General features: G+C 37.2%; 1 long non-coding RNA gene across 2 annotated transcripts; it reads left to right on the forward strand.

Moving 5' to 3' along the window:
- Positions 1–5,035: 5,035 nt before the first annotated feature.
- LOC136290176 (uncharacterized) lies at positions 5,036–18,947 on the forward strand. Of its 2 annotated transcripts, XR_010721023.1 has the most exons (5): positions 5,036–5,292; positions 6,931–7,064; positions 9,858–9,879; positions 13,399–13,481; positions 18,507–18,947. It is a non-coding gene; the product is annotated as an uncharacterized lncRNA (long non-coding RNA). The 2 variants fall into 2 exon arrangements; XR_010721024.1 differs by lacking the exons at positions 13,399–13,481; positions 18,507–18,947 and having other exon boundaries at positions 9,858–9,993.
- Positions 18,948–22,988: the final 4,041 nt, after the last annotated feature.

A 22,988-nucleotide genomic window follows, 5' to 3' on the forward strand; every position in this document is an offset into this window, starting at 1 on the left:
CCCTCAGAAGTTCTGCAAACTGTAGGCAAAGAGTTCACAAGCAATTTCCCATTGCCATCTGAGATTTTCAAATGATGTGGTCCAGTGTAGGACTTGGCAGCTGGCAGACTGGGCTTTTTCAGCCTGGATGATTCTGCTACTAAATAAGTGGTGAAAGCCTCCATCCACTTCTTGTTCCATTTTAACAGGAAGACATGGCACACAGGGGATCCAGTGGCTCAATTTAAACAAGAGGACTTTTTACAGTTTTAGCAGAACACATCCCTCTTTCTTTAGTGTAATTCTATTCTCCTGTTGACACTCACTTGAGATAATGTAGTTGTTGATCAGACTGAGTCATCACTGAGCAAATGAATGAAGAATGCTCCTATACAAAGGACATAAGACCTACTTAAGCACAGTGATTATAGATACTATTTCAGATATATCTACTGTTTAAAGTCATCTTACCTTTCTCAGAATAATCTCCTTACAGTGATCTTTGTATGTTTCATTTTTATGGTTTAATTTTTTATTGTGTGTGCACATTGGCAAATACCATTATAATTTTTTACTCCTATTTAATTGATGGAGAATTAAAATCTGAGATTTACAGTTATGTGTGTTCTAAATGCACAATCTTTGTTTCAACTGGATGACCACAGTTATAATTGCCCTGTCCTGAACTCACTTACATTCGTTTCTTTACTTTCTCTAAACAGGATAGAAGTTTCAGATGTTTGCTTGAATGAGTAATTAAATTATCCAGAGAAGAATGGATAATTTCTCTGCTGTAAACTGAACGGGGAACATGCAAGAAGCTTGTTGAACTAATTAACAATATTTTCTCTTTGCAATTAAACAGTATATATTATTAGTGACCTTTTAGGCAATAAGAAAACTGCTTCATAAACCTCTCAGAAGAATAGATGTGAATTATATGATGACTTCACAAATCTTAGAATCAATAAGAGAAATAATTCTTAATCTTAATTGCTAATTTATTAAAGAAATGAAATATTACAGATTCATTTGACTGTTGAGATTGGGATTATATGTTTATACCATATATGTAAAGGGTAGTACATTCAGTGATTCACAAATCTTTTACTATCTTCTGTTATAAATTATGAACTCAGAAGTAAGAAATTGAAAACTCTCTTCTTATGATGCTGTTATGAAAGGCTCATAAGCACAGACATCTAAGAAAATCTTTTGGCTGCTTATGATAATGCTTACAACTATGGAAGAATGTCTGAAACATACCCTTATATGTAAAAAATATTTTCTCTGTGACTTTGTCATTCTTGGCTCTCTAGAAGAGAAAACACTCTCTTATTCCTCAGCACAATTTAATTTTTTTCAGTGTCAAGAATGTTTCTGGAGCATAGTAAGTGTAATAGATTTGAGAAGTTAAACTTTGTGGAGGGTGCAAGAGGTATCTAAGCTGATGATGGGGTGATTGTACACTATTTTCCTCGGCATGATTTTTTGAGAACCATCAAGCCCTTCTCCCAGTTTGAAATTACCTGGAAAAACCCAAATTCAAGTAAAAAACAAACAAACAAACAAACAAACAAACAAACAAACAAACAAACAGTCACAGGAAGAAAAATTTATCATTTGTAAGAGAAGACTGGAGTGAAAACCACCAGGAACACAGATATGGCCTGGGAAGGGAGAGTTATCTGCCACCCTTCAGGCCTCCATCTGTGCCACATAACACAGTTTACACGGGGAATTTGCTTTGTTTCTGAGCACTGCCGTTCCCCAGACCCTTCTTCAGTGCATGCTTAATAGTACTGCAGTAAACAAAGTATGGTTTCTACGTGTTGAGCAAACATGTTCAGGATTCATAAAGAAATTATTATTATGCCTTTTTTGCCCTCCCTCTGCTGGTAGATTAAAACTTTCTCAGAATTGTCCAGTGGATCAAGTTCCACGCAGAGTGCAAGGGCAGTCATTGCAGTCTTTCAGCAGTGGGAGGGACATCTGCCTCCTATATATGTACGCTAAGTATGTCTGCAGGAAGGACATCCAGCTTTGATACTCTGACATGGCCAAGGTCATTTTCACAGGAAGGGGCAGCATCACCAGTAAAATCTAGTCTCCTTGAATGAAATACATGGTCAGAAAAGTCTAGAGACTTTTCTAGGAAAAGTCTAATGTTGGGTTGCCAGTGAAACAGATGTGTAATAACTTTCCCCCCATAACTACCTAAGTTTTGGGGCTTGTATTAATGGTTATTAGGTAATAGAGACACATACTCTTATAAAGTGCCTAAAGCCTCTGAATAATCTGGACAAGGAAAAAGACATCTAATCACAGAATGAAGATTATATGTTTTCTAGTCCTACAATAACCTGTGCAACTGGGAGCACTCCTGCAACGAAGCAGGCTCAGACCTTCCCAGGAAGAAAATGAAATCGGGGTCCCAGATTCTGGATGAGTACCAAGCTCCTGTTTGCTGCTGCACTGGGCAGCGTCGTTTTCCCTACCTCTGGGGGCACTGGAAGGGATAGCCCACTGACAGTGTAAGGGGATGAGCCTCAATCTGGGGAATCTGCCTTCCTTGCCATAGTGTCTCCTACACAGATTCCACTTCAAGCTTAGACCACTTTTTGTGTAGGCTTTAGAAGACCCAAATAGTTATATCACTCACTTTGTCATATACAGGTAGGAAGTGTCAACCTTCAAAAGACGATCTGGATTATGAATTCCCAGAGATGCGTAAGATCTCCTGTATTTTCTTTTTTAGGGGGGTTTCTCTGTTGATTAGGTGGTCAGCTCTCTCTACAGCTCAGTGCTTTGTGTATCCTGTCTGAGACACTGTCTTGTCTTGGGCTTTGGAGGACAGGAGGGCTGTGAATATTGCATGAAAGACAGAGGCCTGAAAGTCAGGTGTTGCAAAAAGTTCTGATCTTGATTTTTGTCATATTGGAGATGAGCTCAGGGAGTTCATTAACACAGTGAGGAGTCTGAGTGAGAATGTTTACCCTTGGCTAGAGCAAATTCAGCGTAAGGATTTGCTTTCCTTCTGAAAATCAATCAAACTCTGCTCATTAATATTATCTGGAGAAAGCACATTAAAACACCACAGTGGGGATGGAAAGAATTAGCAGGATTATTCTTGTCAGTTGTAATCCTCAAAGTGCTTTGCAAACATTAAGGTTCAGCTTTTGACCGAAGCATTTAGACATAGAGGTGGTGCAAGTGGTTGTGTTCATTCCTTGTGCCCGTGCTCAGTTGAGTAGTTTGAGGCCTCTGAGCTCTTTTGACTGCCAAACTTAAAGCCTCTACTCCAGACATCAGAGTGAAGGGAGGAGGAATATCCCCACCCTTTTCCTGTGGAATGCTTTCCAACCATGGGCAGTCGTGAATTACCCAACCCACACGGCTACTGAGCTTCTTATTTTTTGTAAATTGATTTTATCCAGCTTTCTGTGTTGTAATTGGTATTCATTAGCAACTAGAATGAAATAATATAAAACTTTCCTCAAAACCAATAATTCTAAGTGTCAGCTGCTGGGTACATGCATCCAAGGGTGCATGCTTTGATTGTAATGATCATATCACATAAAATTCATTTTGGAGCAGGGTGTAAGTCCTGAAATCTCAGAGCAGGGAGAGATGTATACATGCAGCACCAAGTTACACATTCCATCCTTATGGTTTACCCTTTGCAAGATTTACTGATTTGTACTGTGCAGAAAAGGCTTGATGACAAGGTCCATGAATATGCTTCTGAAAATATATTCACCAGCTCCCTGTGTTTATAAGAATTACCATAAAATAGTAATGCATCCTCCACACTGGAAAATCCTTTGGAGTTGCATTATTTTTCCTGTTGTTAGCCTTATGCTATTATTCAGTGCTTTATTGAGCCAGCATGCTCACAGTTTGATGGATAAAGATAATATTGTCAGTGTATTTGTTTTAATATTTTTTTTAATATTTCATTTCTCATTATGCTATTTTAACAAATTTATAGTGTCCCCAGAGAACTTCCTTATTGTGCTTTGTTCACACTTCCTGTGTAATGAAATTATTCAGATTACTTATCAGTGCACTTCTGGAAATGCTTGATGAGAAATGATATAACAAGAGAAATTCTCTATGTTAACAAATAAGATGGGGAGGATCAGAAAGGATGACATTCACTCAGGTGTAATAACATAGACTCCATGAGAATAGGTCCCTAGTATATTCCGAAGACTTGTACCAGGCGAAATTTTGTGGCAGAATAACACGATGATAATGAAATGCTGTTTTTTGAAAATAGATTTTAGAAAAAGTCAGAACAGAAAAAAGTTCTCCTTAGAGAGTTTTCAAATTCCAAGGGTTTGATGTCAGCAGGAACCTTTTATTATAAAATTGAATTGGGCCAAAAATTAAAAAATTAAATTTTTCAGTGAAATCAATTTGATGAATGCAAAGCAAATTTTTGAGGTGAAGAATTTGGTCATAAAACTTTAATGGATTCCACCACTGCATTCCAGTTGGGGATAGGAAAAAAGTTTGAAAAGTGTATAAATTTTCTGGTATAGATAAGCCTTTTCCTCTCCAAGTCAGCTGACCCACTGCAGCGGTGCCTGCGTTATCAAGCTCGGCCAGCCCTGGCACCATTGCAATCCAGTGGGACTTGGCTGGTCAGGAGCATTAGCGAGATGATGGCGAGGAGAAGAAAGGAGGGACTCTCGAGAGGTTCGGTCAATGCGAGTTTATTGGCATCCTGCGTGAAGCCATCACCTCAGAATGTCTACCTCAGGAGAGACCAGAACTGTCCCAGAGGAGCAGCTTTTAAAGGGGGGCATAACACAGGGGCGGGTTCAACCAGGGTGCAACAGGGGAGTGACTCACAACGTAACAGACATGTACAACAACCAATCAGTACAAAGTGGGAGGGGGCAGCCTGGATCCTGCCCAATCACTCGATGCCTCTCCTGGAATCTTCTAGGCGCAGGGAGGGGGCCCCAAGTGATGGACAGGACCGGGGGTTATATAACATGATTGACATATAACTGTCAGTAAGGAACAACCAATCATAGAACTGTATCTGGTGAGAGGGCAGGGAGAAACCAAAGGCAAATAACAGAAAGGGTTACAAGGAACAAACCATTTTACAATATAACATAAACTTGTGAACAATCATTAAATCAAAAATGTACCCCCACAACCCACCATGATTTGTTAGTCTCATTGATGTCTCTGAGCTACCCTTTATTTCTATAGAAGTAGAAAAGCAAAATCTTAAAGACTTTTTTAAAAAACAACTTTTGAAATATCTTTGCAAAAATTAAGATGCTGAAAAAGGTATGTGATTTTATCTAATTTTATAAACCTCAGCATTTTAAAATGTATTTGAATGTATTGATAAAACCTTCATGCTTTCAGAGAAATGGAAATTCTAAAGTTAAGCAAACTGGTACTTTAATTGCAAGTCAGTGCAAAATATGGTCTATTGTGCTATGTATAATGTCTTTTTAGAGCTTTTTGACTGTGTTGTTTATTTTGTTTTGCTATTGGATCTTACATGTATTCTGCAAATTTTTATGCCCTTAAGCATGTGAAAATCTGAGAACATTGCCTATTTTTTTTCTCTTATCTTGCACAATATTATTTGTTTTTACTCTTTAAACTTCTGAAAAATCTGAGATTTTTTTTTGGAAGTGTCATGGCTTGATTTGTTACATAGTTCTTAACTGTTTGAGCTCTTTAGTGAAAGAGCAGAGACAAGCTGCAAAGCTGTAGATACTTTGAACACAATTGTTTTGTTCTTCCTTCTCCTACTGCCAGACTCTGCTCTCCTCTGGTGACGTAAATCATAAATTTATGGACAGACAAATATCTCAACTTTACGTACAAAGCAGGATGTTTATAAAGTCTTTGAGGATACCTTCAGTGAGAAAGAAACAACGTTGCTCAGGCAGAAGGGGATGACAGGGTATAAAACAAAAGCAGAGCAAATATTTGTGCTTTTCTCCCTTTGGCAGCCTAACTGTGGGGACAAAGGGGAGAGATTTGGCTCCAACAACAGTTTGAACTTCTTCAGGATTTCTGTCCAGAGGAAGAGAGTGTAAAGGGAAAAAAAATGTTTTCTGTTTAGCAACATGCTGTCTGCAGATATCTGGAGAAAAGCATCAGCAGACACTGCCTCCCCTTGCACCCTACAGCCAGGGTGTTCAGCCTGGGGACAGAACACCTAGGCACAGGGGCTGAGTGGCTCTCACACTCTGAAGAGAGTTCCATCCTTCATAGCCCTTTGTCTGAAGTCAGGTTGAAGTCTTTCAATTAATTTATTTTCTTAGCATTTTTCAGCCAGGTGTAACTATTGAAAAGCTCCCTGTATCAAAGAATCAGGTGCTGTGTCCTACCTGCACTCCCCACCAGACCAGAAAGGGAGCATTGCTGTGTTGGTGAAAAGGGCACCTTTTAGCACAGTATAGGTTTTGTCCTGGAAGATTCTGAGTACACCCATTTCTTCTTGTGTAAACCAATGTCTCTTCAGAGACATGAGATGTGGTTTCCAGGTCCTCAAGTGCAGACATTCAGTCTGTAAACACTGAAGAAGTGGTCTGACTACTTGGCTATTGAGACAATCTTTGGATCCACCTGAAAGTTTTTGAGCCAAAGCTGCCTGATGCATTTGACCTGCTCTGCTATGGGAGCAATATCTGAACTGCTCTTTAAATTATCTGCTAAAATGAGAGACTCAGCTTTTGTCTCATGCCTTTTGTTCTTTGCTGCCTTCAGCAGTGGGGTTGCTTTGTGGTTATGAGCACCAAGCAATGCAACAAAATGCTATGTGTAACTTGTGCTGACAAATAATGTTGCCTTTATAAAATGCCATGTGATAAGGCAGAGAGTTGCATGCTACATAAAAATGGCAGCACCAGAGGAGGAGTGAAATTTGGTTTAGGTTCTAATATATATTGATGGTTGTTTTTGTAGAACCTGCCTCACTTCCCTCCCAGACCATGGGAAAAAGCTCAAATGAGTCCTGAACAGGGATGAAAGCCACTGTTTTACTCCTCTTTATCTCCAAGCAGTCCAGAGGGGATGAGTAATGTTTTTGTTCCAAGAAGGTACTGTGCATATCATCTCTTATATATTCTGTTCTTTTGTTTCTGCATCATACAGGCAGAACAAGGAGCCGTGAGAGTGGGAGGACAAATTAAATGAATAGTTTGGAGATGCTAGTCCTTGCATCTGAAGGATACACTTTTGGAAAGTTCACATTTCAAGGAAAAAATTATCATATTTACTGCACAAAACTTAAATATTGGGGTTAGGGAAAGATGGCAAACTTTTCTGTTCATTCCTGTGATTAGCTTCTTTCCTATGGGTAGAAGTGTGTTTGACAAGGCACAGAAAACTATCTCAGCACAACAAAACCATCAGCCAATCCAGTGATTTCAAAACATGTGTTAACCTTTGGTAGCCTGGACACAGTCCTAGACCTGCTAAAACACTTTTGTTGAAAGCAGTAAGAACTAATAGGTGTCAATAAAATGTTGTATAATGGGTCCTGCTTCCCTATAGGTACTGCATCAGTCAATATTGCTCAATATGGAGACACAGAAGTGTCCTAGTTTCAGCCAGGACAGGATTAATATTTTATGGTAGCTGGGAAGTGGGCATGGCCAAGCCCTAATGTTATTTGGTACCATCTCATGTCACTTGTGAGGGGAAGGATTAGGGCACTCTTTGGTTGTGGAATGCAAAACACTCCAGTATTGTTTTACTTTCCATGTAAATACTTTCTTTGTCTTATACCTTTTGTTATTGATACTGTTGCTGTTACTGTTTCTTTTCTTATCTAATTGCTGTTTCCACTAAATTGTTCTGATCTCAGCCTGTGATTTTCACTTTTGTGCCTCCAGTTCTCAAATCCATCCCATGAGCAGTGAGGGAATGAGTGAACAGTACCTCCATTGGGAGAGTCTTAGTGGGGGAACTGAACTAGAGAGTACTATTCCTAAACCACCACAAGCAGTATAAACCAGATACATTTATTTTCCTTAAAATGTGAACTTTCCAAAAGTGTATCTATTTTCAAACACCAAAATGTTTGGCTAGATTACAAGAACTCATCAGTTTATTGCAAAATGAAAACTGTCTATTAACATAAAAGGGAACTCACTCCTGTATGCTTACCAAACCTTTGCCACAGGCAGTGAAAGTCAGGGGAAAAAACCCAAACTGATACACAGAAAAGAAAAAAACCCTGACAAACGCCAAAATATGCCAGACTAGATGTGTGTGTATAAACACATTAGGTTATTTTTCTGTTTGCATCAGAGAATAAACATTATAATAGGGCTTGATTTGTTTTCCCAGCCTTTGTTTGCTGCTAAGATAGAAGCTCAGTATCTACTATGGCAACAGAAAGCTATGCTTGTGCTGGATAATTTCCATGAAAACTCCTGCATTCTCTCCATTGGTTGAAGCCCAGTGTATGAAAAGGCCACTGGCTATTTGTAGCCTTGTCATGTCTTGTTCTGCTCAGAGCAAATCTGGATGTGTGTGATGCAGTGTTTTAAACCCTGACAGCTGCTGTCATTTTGTGAGAGTTCCTGCAGGAATCTGTAGCGTTTCTGCAGGAAACTATAGTGTTCTCTAGAGAAGCTTTAATTCTTGTAATGTTTTCCAAAATAATTTTCAAAGCCAGCCTCACACAGAAAAAGGGCTAGATTTTGATCATATTTAGTCTGATTTAATCCAGTGATGTAAATAATCCCCATAATCCCAAAAGAATTATTAATTAAATGATAGCTACATGAGCAAGTTGGACACGAGCCTAACCTGCTCCTGTCTCTTTATCATCCTGCCTGGCTCCAGGCCCACAAATATGAACTTTCTGGGAGCTTCTCCACGTTGCAAAACTAATCATTCCTTTGGGGCTTTAAAAAACTTGCTTCAAACCTAAACAAGAAATAAAGATTTCCCTACTATTTTAACACCAGAACTCTCTTTATCCCTTTGTGGTTCTCTTCCATTGCCTATATTTTCTTTTTTTGTCAAGTGGACAAAGCAGTTTCATTGTTTTTTGTCTTAATGCTCTCCTCCATGTAAATTCTGGAATACTTCTAAAAGTATATATATATATGTATATATATACACACACTGTCATGGAAAGGGAAATGGTCCTTGTGACTTACTTAAATTTGGAAAATGACAGTTTAAGGCAAGTCAATTTCTTTGTTGAAAACTTTCCTTAGGGAAAAAAAAAAAAGAATGAAAAAAAGACTGTAAACTTTGTCTCTAACTTAGACTAAAATACTACTCCTTAATTAGGTTTGTCATCCAGAATCTTTGTTTTTGAGAGCTGATGTAACTAGTAGAAGTGGATTTAACTTAGTTTTTAATTTTAATAAATAATGGAGATGATTTCTTCCATTATGTTTCCTACCTCTTATATTTCCTATGTTATAGTTCCAACTCTCACCCTGGAAACCAAAGGCACTGGCTCACTGGCCATAGTCTATCCCTACAGGAGACAGACCAGATTTAGTCTGGTGTGATCTGGGGACACTTTCCCTCCTCTCCTCTTGTTTCCCCTCCCCATGCCCCGAGTCATCAATGTGGGCGTTTGACCAAGAGATTCTTTTGAGCTAATTTAGGCTGAAAAACATATTAAGTATGCCTAGCACACATTGAGCAGCTTCTAAGCTAGGCAAATGTTGGGTGCCATCGCTCCTGTTTAAGTGGGGTACTGAGAAGCCATGGAATATGGCAGAGTGAAACGAAAGGCTCTTCTTAATGGCAACAGGAAGGGCAAAAATGTGGGTGTAGCTGAGACTCTGGGGATCCAAATTTTTTTTTTAAATAATGTAATTCTGTTGTTGATTTTATTTTGTTCTTTTTTTCTACTTTAGGAACTGTGAGGAGATGGAAAAGGTAAACAAGCCAGAAATACTGACTTTATGACAGTTCTTGTCTGTGGGAGGTTATTTCTTGAGAATTACCACTGACAGGATGTTTTTCTAAGGGCGCCAGTAGTCACAGGTATACTCATCCCCATAAGTTGCAAATTGTACCTCTGGAGCTGTGTAAGTGTAAGATTAAAATAAAATACTTTTGATAAGAATAGCAGAGTTTGGGTTGTCCTTCACAGAATGTGAAAAGCAATTGTAACCTGAAAAGGCTTAAATCAGTAACTGTGACTAAAGATAGAAGACACAGCAGCAACATGTTCTGGCAGCTGGAAAAGGGACTAAGAGATGTCAAACAGAATGTGCTGTAAAGTTACAAGCTTTGGTTAAGTCCTACCACGTCTTTTCTATTGCTGGTGAATCCAAGTTATCTAGATTTTGCCATGTAGATAATGTAAAGCAATTAAAGGACTAGGATTTATGAAGACCTTGGAATATCATCCAGCCTGTTGGTCCTTTCCTCACAGCAGGCTCAATGGCTTCAACATCATTCTTGGCACAGGTTGATTGGTCCTGAAGACACCTCTAGAAAAGTGGAATGACCACCTTAGTTGATCTACTTCAGTTCCCACCTATCCCTTTTTGTTTAATGTTTAAGACAAGTCTGCTTTTGCAATTTTGGACCATTACATCTTCTTCTAGGCAAAATGAATAGGGAGAAAAAAATTGTCTTGTTCTTTGAAACAGCCTTTTATGTACATTATGTTTTTTAAGATATTCGTGTATTTGAAGCCAGTTAGATTTTTATTGCTCTTATAAATAACCCCAACTCGATCACTCTTTCCTTCTTTTCTAGACTTTGATTTCTATTGTAGCACAGCTCTGGACTTCCCTGTTTATTTGCATTTTTATTGGAAGTGCTGCTCAAAATTTGTTACTTTTCAGGTCTTGTCTTACTAACAAGGAAAATGGTCTAACCTCACTTGAGTAAAGGAAAATGGCTATTTAATCTCTTTGTCAGAGTAAAAAACATTCAGTGCACAACTGAAAGGGAAGGATTTAAGAATATATTCAGTGGAAAATAACACTTCAATTAATTTGCTGTATTTACTCTTTTCTTAAGAATAGAACCTGATTAAATGTATCATTTTCCCCATTGTGCTAAGTAAGGCATTTTTCTCCAAGTATTAGTAAATTATGTAACTTATTTTGTTGTAAATTAGTTAGGAGAAAATGGAAATAACTTTTAATCTGAAAAACTCTAAACCATTTATCTTGTTTGGCATGTCAAAGCAAGTTGTAATTGTTACTGCTGCTCTCAGAAAAGGTTAACAGTGGACTAACATGATGAGAAAATTACATGCTGACTTCGAACAAGGCATATTGATGTATTTCCTCTGAAACACATAACAGCCTTTATAGCTCCCATATAAAATGCAATGGTGGAAATTTGAAACTTGCTGAAGTCTTGAATTTTTCTTTGTCATCTTGAACATTCTAGAAAATTACTAATGTGGTCTGTTACTGTTGTGTATGAAGCACAAAGGAAAAATATGCTTTAGAAGAGAAAATATAACAGTTGCTTTCACGGAAGACCAACTGTTGTTGAATTTCCATACTTCCCTGATTTAAAAAAAAAATGCAAGTTCCAAACAATATAGTGAATATCCAGAAATTAATATAGGTACATGGCATTGTGACTCAGAAACTAATAACAAGGTGGCAAACTTCTTCAATTCTATCCAAAATAAAGTAGAGGACCAGTAGGAACTTCTACAGGTAACACCGCGATTTCCATTTAATAGACTAAGTTCTCTGTAACAGAATTGCTTTGACTTCTCTCTGACATCTGTGGGAGTAGATAGCTATTCTGTTAAAAAAAGAGGAAAAGACCAGATTAATCAAGATTCAGGCATTGCTCAAGGTCTAAATCAATTCCTACTTAGTGAGATGATATATAAACAAAACCTATATGTGCATATAAAACTCCATTCTTTATGTAAATATAAAACCTGAAAAGTTTTCACTTATCAATACATAGTGCAGTAAACAGCATAAATTGATTAAATGATCTTTGAAGGAGATGATGAAGTTCCTATGTAACTTTATGCATGTTCTTCCCACAACTAGCACTTTGTTTTAACTAAAGAATTAATGGAGTCTGAGGTGTGTGATAGGTTTCGTCTCAGAGTAGGAGATCCCTTCTCTGGGGAGGATTTGTTTTAAGGGAATTGCTTCACAGGTCAGTTCTTTGGCATGGTCTCAAAAATAAAAAAGAGTAAACTTGGGAAAGAGAGTTGGCAAACTCCAGAAAATGTAGCCAGGGCTGAGGGACCACTTCAGATGGCTTTACTACTGAAAGAAAATGTGTCGTGGAGCTGCATCCTGCCATAAACAGCCCTCAGGAAGGAGGAAAGAGGCAACTGTGCTTTCTCAGAGAGTAAGTTCAAATTTTCTCAGAGTAGTGCAAATCTCAGGAAATTACAGCATATGGAAACAGAACCAGTAGCAATCACGTGTAGCCCAGGACCCATTTTGGGATTTGTGATGTTATGTTGCGTGCAGGAGTAAGTGTAGGTAGCTTTGAGAGTGTATGAAATCTCCAGCAAGTTCAGCTGAAAGACTTGGTCCAGCTAACGCTTCTTGGTTTAAAACAGGCAGAGAAGAGGTGCAAGCATCAAACACTTGTGACCCAGGAAAGTGCTGTGATTGTTCAGAAGTGACCCTCTCTTTGGTGATATTCTCTCCACATGAAAGTCTTCCTTTGCATCAGATTGAAAAATCTTGCCCATTAATAGAAAGAATTTCGTATTTGATGGGTCAGCATTTTCTCTCTTAACATTTTATTGAGCAGTTCCTAATCTTTAATGCTTAAATAGTCTTCCATTTCTCTAACTCAATTAACATATTTATCTCCCAACTCTGCAAGTCTGACATCTATTTGTGCCTGTTTGCTGCAGGGTAGCCCAAGTGAGTTAGGGGGAATACTCCTTGGCCTAAAATTACTCGTGATTTATACTGCTTGTAGTGCTTGCAATAAGGTGCATTAATCTAAACTTCGTATGTGTGCATAATTTAGGTGGGTAATTTTTTTTTGTTAAATATAAAGGAAAGGTTAATAAAGCCCTTAGAGGACTTAATTTTTGAATCTGTCTTCCTTTTATTCATTCAAGTATCATGCTCCCTTGTATGAAATAGCAGATGAAATAAAAAAAACCATTGATGATCAGATGACAGAGAAATTAGGAAACATTATTTCATGTGAAACAATAGGAGCTGCATTTGGGTAATATGACAATATCACGACAGGATTTCTGCTCTGAAACTGCCTTTGGAATCTGTATAGGCCGTTCTTAAAATCTCAGGAGTAATGTATTGCTATTTCAATTGTTTTACATATTGCCTGTTTACTTGTCTTAAGAAATAAATGTATTAGAAGTGTAACATCAAGAAGGAAACAAATGAAAAAATATGAAGAAAAAAATGGAAATAATGACTGATAATTCCTATAATCTGAAGTTATATGATTTTTTCTTTCACCTAGCAAGTGTTTTCTTCCAAGAAAATCCTCAGCTACTTTTCAGCTCCCTTGGAAGATCAGTATCCTCCAGCTCTGGCATACATCCAGTAAGTGAGAGATCTATGCATTTTTGAGTGACATATACTGGTGTTCATACATCTTTATCTGGATTCACTGCTTCAAAAAGGTGCAGTCAAATATCTGTGTTTCCTGTAAAATAATTTGTAATTCCAGAAAGATCTTATCAAGGTCAGAAGGTATTTCAGCCTTTGATTCAGATCTTTGATTAGGCTTTAGCTGTAAGATTAACAGATGCTTTAAGAGAACAGCATTTGAAGGTCTCTACCATCAATATTTAACAGTAAGAACCTTTCTAATAATCAGAATAGCTTATCTAAAATCCTCAGTGCTTGTCTTACGATTAGAGGTATGAATTTTAACCCAAATATCAGTCCCTATTTTCTGAATGCAGCCTTCAGATTATGTCATCTTTTGTGTTACTTTCCTTGAAAATGGCATGAGGATGGAACTACATAGGTCAAAAGGTCCACAAAAAAAACTTAGAGAGTTTTATTAGTAAATTATACACTTGGCATGGAAATTCATATAAGTTACTTCCTAGTATTATAAGGAGTAGGGTGAAAGGGAAGAGAGGGAAAATTAGAGAGAGACTGAAACAGAAAGAAAAGAAAAAAGAAAGGAAGATCGCCAGTCCTGGCTCCAGCGTTGATCCAGCTGATGGGATGTTCAAGGTCCTGGCAGCACCACCTGGACTTGGTAAGGGTACCCTTTTAACAGATAATATTTCTCTACCTGGTAGATAAATTTCTCACTTTCTATGGAAATTATTTATCATGCGGAGTTGTGTTTTTTAGACCTTTCTGGAAATGGGTCAGAGGACTTCAGGGGTCCTTGGTGATCTTGATCCTTCCCTACTGGGTCAGCCTTTGGTTAACAGTCTCTGCTGGTTTCCTGATCTCATTCCTGCATTCAACACACTGCACTGTGTTGTGTTTATCTCAATAAACCAGAAAAAAGGGATGTTTGTCCCACAGAAATGCTGCCCTATCTCCTTATGGCCCCCTTCTCCAGCCACATCCTCTTCTTTCTCACAGACTATTACCAACAATCCTTGGTTGTCTCCACAGCTTTCCAGCTACCACTGTTTGAGACAAATGTGTTCTCCCCCTTATCTTCTAGGCTTCCACAACGCTGAATAAGCAGGCTCCTAGAGCAGGTCACTCAAGCTATCTGTTTGCTGGGCTGTTTTTTTTTTCTGATGTTTTTGTGCTGGCAACAGGGCAGGTGGTCACAGTCTGATATTTGTAATCTCTAGGTTTTCAGAGCCTTGTCTCAGCCCTCAGTCAGCTGCTATGTGTGATGCTGTTAACTGCTGCCACAGGCTGATAGTTTTAAGTAATTAGCTGGCCCATGCATTTGAGCCAGGCATCTGTCTGAAAGCCTTGTTGAACCACGGACCTGAGTAGACTTGCTCTTTGAAGATAGGATACTTCTATAAACCAGTACTCCCTCAATATTAATAGTCTATCTGCAAATGATTGAGATATAAATATTACTTCCCCAGTGGAGAAGATGGAGGAAACTTCCTTTGCTTTTACCACTAGCCCCTGGACAATATTTAAATCACAATGAGCTGAAACAGGAGTAGCTTCTCTCACAGCTCTTTTCTTAGTGATTCTTCTCTCTCATATCTGCAGCCAGCACAGAAACCTTGAGGAGAAATAGGAGAAGATAATGTTTAATACCCAGTCTTCTAAAAATGATGAACAAAGAGAATTACATGGTCCCTGGTGAGATCATCAACAGGTGTCTGACAGAACATCTCAGGATCAAATGAAACTGTATGACTTTAATTGTTCTCTCAGGATGGACTTTATGACTCTGCCACAAAAATTTAGCACATGGATATTCAGTTTTTATAAAGAAAGAATACATTTTTCTTTCTTTGAAATGCATTCATTATGAAACTGCTTCTAAAAATGCTTTTAATGGTCCCCTTAAAAATTGCTTTCGGCTTTTGCCTTCTGTGATATTGGAAATTGAAAGTATTTTCCTTAAGTGCTCTTTTTTTCTAAATTTTGGAATATAGCTTGAGATTACATCTGGGTTTTGATTTTTTTGCAAACTTTTTTTTTAAACTGAGCAGAACTGCTGTTCATTGAAATAGAGCTTATTATCATGTCAGTGCTTCTGCAAATCTGTAAGTCCCTACTATTATGGGAAATTGCCATAAGGAGACTGAAGGGATTCAGTTGACTTCTGGAGATTATATGTTTGCAAAATGAATCTAGTACTATCTCTGAACTTTGTATGAAATATGTGACAGTGTCTCTCATAAACAGAGCTAATCTTACTAATTCATGAGGTCTGATTAATATACCTTATTTATCCAGGTCTGCATCACTAGTTTCACATTATTGTGCGATATCAATGTGTGAGCGTATCTGGGCTTGTGTGTTTTTGTGATTCTGCTTTTATTTACTGAAACTGTATGAAACAAACCCTTAAGAAGAAGGGTAAGGAATCTGGTTCAGAATTTGCTGGCTTTTATTAGACACAAGATGAATCATACATTTTCTGTTCCCTAGTCAGAGGAGTATAATTTTAGGCTTAAGTTTCTGGTGCAAATGTGTAATATTAGTTTTTCTTCAGTAACGTTCTTTTTAAAGCAGTTCTTTTGATGATGATCTCAGTGTTTAGTTCTTTAAGTCAGAAGTGTATTTCTATGTGTGGTGTGTGCAGAGGGGCAATGAGATGGAAGGCAGACCTGTGAAAATGGGAAACACACCTGCTCAGGACACTTGAGACTATTCTTGCAGCATGTTTCCTCCTGCTTTTAATCCATCTTCAATGAAAGTAAACACTGCAAATGAAAAAAAAAAAAAAGGGGGGGGGGGAGGGGTGCTAAGTAGATTCAAAATACCAATTGATGAGGTCTCCACCCTCTCAAAGTCAATTCTGTGAGTTTAGATTCTCTGAAGAACAGACTTTCCGAATACCAAAGTTTTTCTGAAAGGTAATTTATGTAAAATCAATTTAATGAATATTTTTAAAGACAATCTCTGTCTACTTATGCTCTTTCATGATACACAGACTCTGTCACCAATGCTTTTTTCTTGTATTTTTTCCAGAACTGTTAGTATTACTAAAAATTTGTTTTTCTATTAAGAATTTGTCTGATATGCTGCAGGAGTCTTTGATATCTATGTATAATTATACTTCAATAAAAACCATAATTGAATATATATTAGGAATGCCCATTCTTCTCGTTTTCCTTGCTTTTGTAGTGAACAGTAATTTTAACAATGAATATATACACCCTCAAGTTTCTTCAGCATTATGTGGAAGCTATGTGACTGCGGGGGAGTCATTTTAATCCTATGAGTTCTTATAATTTATTTCTGAAGGCAATGATGGCTGGGTGTAAACTGTGGAACAAGGATGCCTCAGGAGTTTTTCCCCTCTTCTTCATCTGCACAAATTGCTCGCTTGTATTTGGACTAGCTTTTTTCTTCTCTATTTCACTTCTCTTCCTTGATAAGCTTTAATTTCCTCAGGAAACAAATGATTTATTTTTGCATAAAAATAATCCAAATTGTGCTGTAGCTAAGCTGAGAATTCAGAACCAAGTGTAGAGTTTACCAGGCTACCAGTTTAATATTTTAATGGTTAAATGTAGACATAATCTTCCAGGACAGTGAAGATCTTAAGCTTGCGATACCAAAAGAATGAATAAACCAAAACCAATATAGATTCTGTATTTTATTGTTCAAAAGTCTGATAGATTCAAGTAGAAAAGACAATAAATCCTATAAAATATCCCCTCTTCTTTAATTCTCTTTTTTCTTCCCTGTACCCTTAAGTCTGATTGGGAGTTACAGTTGTATTGTATTCTTAGATACAATTTCAGGTTGTTTGCATCAGCTGTGTTAAGGTTGTCACAGCAACCCAAGGCAAGAATTGACTTGCTTTTGCAGATTCTAACTTCTAACCAGGAGTTACTGCCAATAAGGAGAGGCTAAATTTTGTGGAACTTTATACAACCCACATGCTTGTTAATTCTTCCTGTTATTGACCTTCCCACTTTAAGTGCTCCAAATCAGCAATTTCACTGTAGCTAATGTAACAGCTTACTCAGTTGGCTGCAAATAATATTTACTCAGCTGGGTGAAATGCACAGCTCAAAGACCAAATTAGTTTGTGAAATGTTATCCAAAGATACTTTTCTGTTCCCTAGTTGTTTGATACAGAAGCAGAGACTAATGAGTCCCAAAGGCCTGAATTCCAGTCTCTTATTCTTCTCTCCTAGCTCAATTAATGACTTTTTCTTCCAGTTTATTTTTAGGGCCTGTAAAATTCAGAAATATGCACGTTTATTCAAATTCCATGCAGACCAGAAGAATAAATATGTAATATAGCTCTATTTCTTTTTCAATAAAATAAAACAACCAAAAATCTTTTATCTTTTAGTTTTTCAGTCAGCAATCACAGAGTAAAAATGTTTGGCTTTGTTTTCCTGCTTTTTCTTAGTTAACTTTCCTTTAATCTACATGTCTGGGTTTCCCTTATATATCTCTGTTCTCCATGTGTGCAAGAACCTGATACTGATCTAGTTTCAGCTAAATTTCTTTACTTCTCTAAGGCAGCAATAGAAAGATCTTAGAGTAAATGGAAGGGTTCTTTTAGCAGTGTGAAGATGCTTAGTTGTAAATGAGAACCTTATTCTCTGTTATGGTACAGATGACTTTATCTCACAAGCATAATCCATAAAAAGGAATTCAAAATGGTACGGATGGCAAATTCTTCAAAAGAAATCTAATTTTCTCACAGAAAGAGGTCATGGTCCTTGTAGCCCTCATAGCTTAAAAGCACAGGCTAACTTCACCACTTTTCTTTTCATAAAAACCCCCACTTGAATTACTTTTTTAACTTGCTTTGCTTTTTGGTGGTGGTTTGATTGATTATGGGGGGTTTTTTGAGGGGTTGTACACTGGAAGTGATTGAGTCACTAACACACATGCAAGAGGAAAATGTTATATCTATACTTATGCATATACATGTACACTTGGTTTCCCTTAAAGATGGCACATTGACATTTATTTTCATTTTAGGTTGGCTTATTGCCTGTATTCATCTCTTCCATCTGTGATATGATCCAAAGATTGCAGTGTGTCCTGCGCCATTCCACTCTCCAGAGCAAGTCATGTGCTGATCTGAAAGATTTTAAAGTCCTTCATCTTGTAGAGACTGTAGCAGAAAAGAGCTGTTAGATGGTGAATTTTTACTTAAAAACATATTTTAATAGTTTTTTTATAGTATTTCTCTCTGCAATTTAATTGTACAGAACAAGAAATTTGTTCTTTCTCCAGAAGTAATATTATTTTTATGTAAAAAAAGACCCATAAGGTCTGTTTTCTGTACAAATGTGTTCTGCAGTTGTTTTCCCACATTAAGAGATTTGACAGTTTTCTGTCTCTTGATCAATGATACTCATACTACAATAAGGTCACAATTGTATCTGGAGAGATACTGAGCAGGGATCTTAATGAGATATCAGAATCTGCAGGAAATAAGAAAGAAGGAATTATTCTGTTTCCTTTGCTTTAAGACAACAGAATATTTTTAAAATAAAATGTTTATGCACAGACTGGATGGGAATGAGTACTAACTTGCAGTCTTTAGTCTTCTGAATTTAAATGAACAATGAAGTTATAATTGTTGGATATTTTCATTTATACCATGTAATTCACAAATTTTTAAAGAGAAAATGGATTATTGTACAGGCACACAAAATCTTAATCATCACAAAATTCATCAGTTGGAGGTAACGAAAGGCACACACCAGCAATGAGGCATTGGGTTCATACTACCTTCGATGTAAAGGAGAGAGAAAGATAAAGTACTTTGTACTAATACAAACTCTGTGTGTTTCAGTCATAACAGTATATGAAACTTTTTTGACAGTAATTTAACCCAAGTTGAACTATTTATTTTTGCTATTGGACTGTTGACAGTGCCCAAGCTTGCTAACTTAAAGCTGGTGTTTCCACACAGTACTCTGACAGCATCATATTCTCTGACTGAGGTGTAGAGGTAACTTTGGCCTCCTCTCTTAAAACCAGCTATGTTTCTTTGAGTACCTTAATAGCCCATTCCTTGAAACCAGTCCAGTCTGCATGAGGGTTTCTTGAACATAAGTGTGTGGAACGTCAAAAATCATTGCCAAGAAGTACAACAATGATGTACTTCAGCTACTTCCACTGAAGATGTTTCTACTATAACAGCGTCTGCATTTCCATGGCAGCATCCTTTTGAGATTTTATATTACTTTGCTCTTTCCTGGTATTAACATATTGTTTAAAGAAAAATATCCCATCAAAATATTAATGAGTTTTCATCCTTTCCTTGTGTCAATAAGTTTGATAATTCTTCTTGTGTTGCTATCCTTGAGGTCATTCAGATCTTTCTTATTTGTTAGTCCATTCTTATTCTGCATTGGCATACAGCTGTGTTTTACTGGCAGATTTCATTAGCACTTTTCCAAACTTTGTGTTGCAGTCAGCAAGGAAAAATTAAGCAGTTTTAAGAACAAAAGAAATACTTAGTAAGTGTTATGCCTTGGGCAGTGGCAGTAGGAGATATCATTTAGGGAGTGCCTGTGCACTTTAACACTACCTGTGGTCCATGACAGGACTAAAATTAATTATTCAAGGTCATCTCCCTGTTCTTGTCTAATAAAGCAGGTATCTTTCAACTTCCACCTTAACTCTATCCCATCTGAAAGTAGAACAGTATTGACCCCCTTTTCCATATAATTTATGTCATGTCCTTCTTTCGTTTATATACCTTCACCTCTTTTGTCTTTTGATATGTACACACAGATATCATTCCTCTAGTCTACGGATCATTCCTACAAAGCCCATGGAATTCCTTTAGTTGATGACTTTGCATCCATATGTAATCCCAGTCTTTCAGGTCAGGAAAGATGGAATGGGGTGTTGGCATAATGTAGGCAGTTCTGATTCCATCAGAATGGAATCTGATGTGATTATGTGTTTTCATCAAGTTTTCAGTAGGTTTTTTTTTTTTTTTCATTAAATACACTTTGTGAGTTTACACCGAGATTTTTGGGGGCTTAAGAGAAAAATAAAGCTTGTTTTCTTTTATCTCTCTTCTGAGTATTCTCTCCTGTTGTGAGATCTTTTAATCAATTTCAATTAAGAGAAAATTTACTGAGGATCTGATGGATTTTTAAAAATCACAGCTAGGCCGTATAGAGATGACAAAACAATCTATCCCCTCTGGAGAAGACATCCCCTGTCACTGGGGAAATCTGTGATTGTTTAAGGGTCAGATTAGTCACTAAAATTAAAGAAGTTTAGCTCTGCTTGCTTCATGTTCTGCTCTAATTTACTTCTCTTTAATCCAAAAAGCCTTAGAAAATTGTAGGACACCATCACAGGTAATAAAAGTTGTTTTCTACATTATCCACAATATTTTGTGATAAAAATGAAATAGAAATTTTACATAGACTTGTATTCCTTAACTTCTGCAAGACCAGGCCAAATGCCCATTTGTCATGAATAGGGCTGATCAGCAGACAGAGCAGTAGAAGGCATTCCTGCTTGTATAGCCAGACATCAGTAATTTACTGTAATTTACGCTCATATTTTCTTTTTTTTTTTCAGCAACTTCACTATCGTGTACAATCCTCCTACTCTAAAATATATTAAAATTAAAAAATCAGTAAACTCCATCCATTTATGGTACATTTCATCCAGACTGTTGCACAATTTTTTTAGCTCCAAAAGACTTTTTATTTACCAAGGATTGCTTTTCTAACTTCTATCAAATGCTTTGACTTTCTCAGTTTGGCTGCAATTCAAACTGGACAGGTGGACTCAATTCGAACTGGTTTTTAGCAAGCAGTTGTCTAATTCCCCCAGTTAAGTGCCATTATGGAGCAGAAAACAATTTTTTTTTTTAATTTTTAAAATTGTAAAGTTTGTGAAAATTGGTTGCAAATATTCAATTTCCATCTGCCTCCAACACAGGATCAGCAAGTGTCTTCACATAGCCCTGAAAAAAACAAGAGAGATGTTAATTCTCCCATGCCATGGGCATGACTGGCACTGGATTTGAAACCTCCTGTGGAGCTTCAACATATACAAGTCATGAGACCCAAACAGATGCATCTTAGGGGCCTGAGGGAATTGGCTGATGCAGTTATCGAGCCATTCTCCATCATATTTGAAAAGCTGTGACTCTCAAGCAAATTCTCCAGTGACTAGGAGTAAGGGAAACACCACAGCTATTTTTAAAAAGGATGAAGATGGCTGGAGTGGAGCTTTTCACAAGGGCGTGGAGTGACAGAACAAGGGGAAATGGCCTTAATCATAGAATCGTAGCATGGTTTGGGTGGGAAGGGAGCTAAAAGATCCACTACTTTCAATTCCACTTCCTTGGGCAGGGACACCCCCCCTAGACCAGGCTGCTCAAGGCCTTATCCCACCTGGGTTTGAACGCTCCCAGGGATGGGGCATCTACAGCCTCCCTGAGCAACCTGTTCCTGTGCCTCATGACCCTCACAGTAAATAATTTCTTCTGTAAATCTAACCTAAATTTCCTTTCTTTCAATTTGTACCCATTACTCCTCATCCTATCACTACAGTTCCTGAAGAAGGAACTGTAGCTCTCCTTCAGATACTGGGAAGTCTCCACACAACCTTCTCCTCTCCAGCCTGAACAGCCCCAACTTTCTCAGCCTTTCTTAATAGGAGAAGTGCTCCATTTTCATATTATCTATATATATGTTAATATATTGGTATTTGTCTGACAATTATATGTATATATTAATGGATATTGCTATAAATTCGTATATATTAATATACAGTCTACTGGCTCAGTGTTCCTGAAGAGAAACTACTTATTATTTGACACATTTCTTTGTAGAGGCAAGTTCTAGCTGCTGGATGAATATTTCTGAGGTTTGGTTTATACCATAGCTGGTATTTTTCAGAAAACAACTTCTTCAATATACCCACAGAAAAAAAAAAAAAAGTATCGCTTTTTGTAATTCCTCTCTATTCATTCCAAATTTCTGAATTTGAACCTTATAATACCCAGAAATAGCATAGTCAGATAAACTGATCTGTAATGGTTTCTTTAAATTGTTATTAATCATTTTTTTCTACCCCTGAACGATGTGATTTCACTTAGCACAGATTGTCCAGCAGTTTCATATCATTTTAGTTGTTAATAACCTTATGGAAAATAAGCATTAAAAGTAACATTTGATTCACTTATCTGATCTGCCTAGAAAGAGACAACATTTATCAGCTCATATTACAGTTAGTTATTGGCTTTCTACAGTGGAGTGGCATTTGGTGATAGTTACTAGAGATGTCTTTACAAAAGAAACTACTTTCTTTTTTTCTTGTGGAGGCTTATTTTCCTTAAATAGTCTTCATTAACTTTAAAAAGGAGCTTTATGCAGTGTATGTGAGGCCTCAGCTGTGGTTATAGGAGACAGTTAGAAAAGGATTGGTAATTGCCTGCTTATTTTTTTTTTCCACTGCTGCTGAATGTGAAAA

Source organism: Chamaea fasciata, unplaced genomic scaffold (genome assembly GCF_029207755.1).
Source record: "Chamaea fasciata isolate MVZ Bird 193981 ecotype frontalis unplaced genomic scaffold, bChaFas1.0.hap1 SCAF_5, whole genome shotgun sequence".
NCBI lineage: Eukaryota > Metazoa > Chordata > Aves > Passeriformes > Sylviidae > Chamaea > Chamaea fasciata.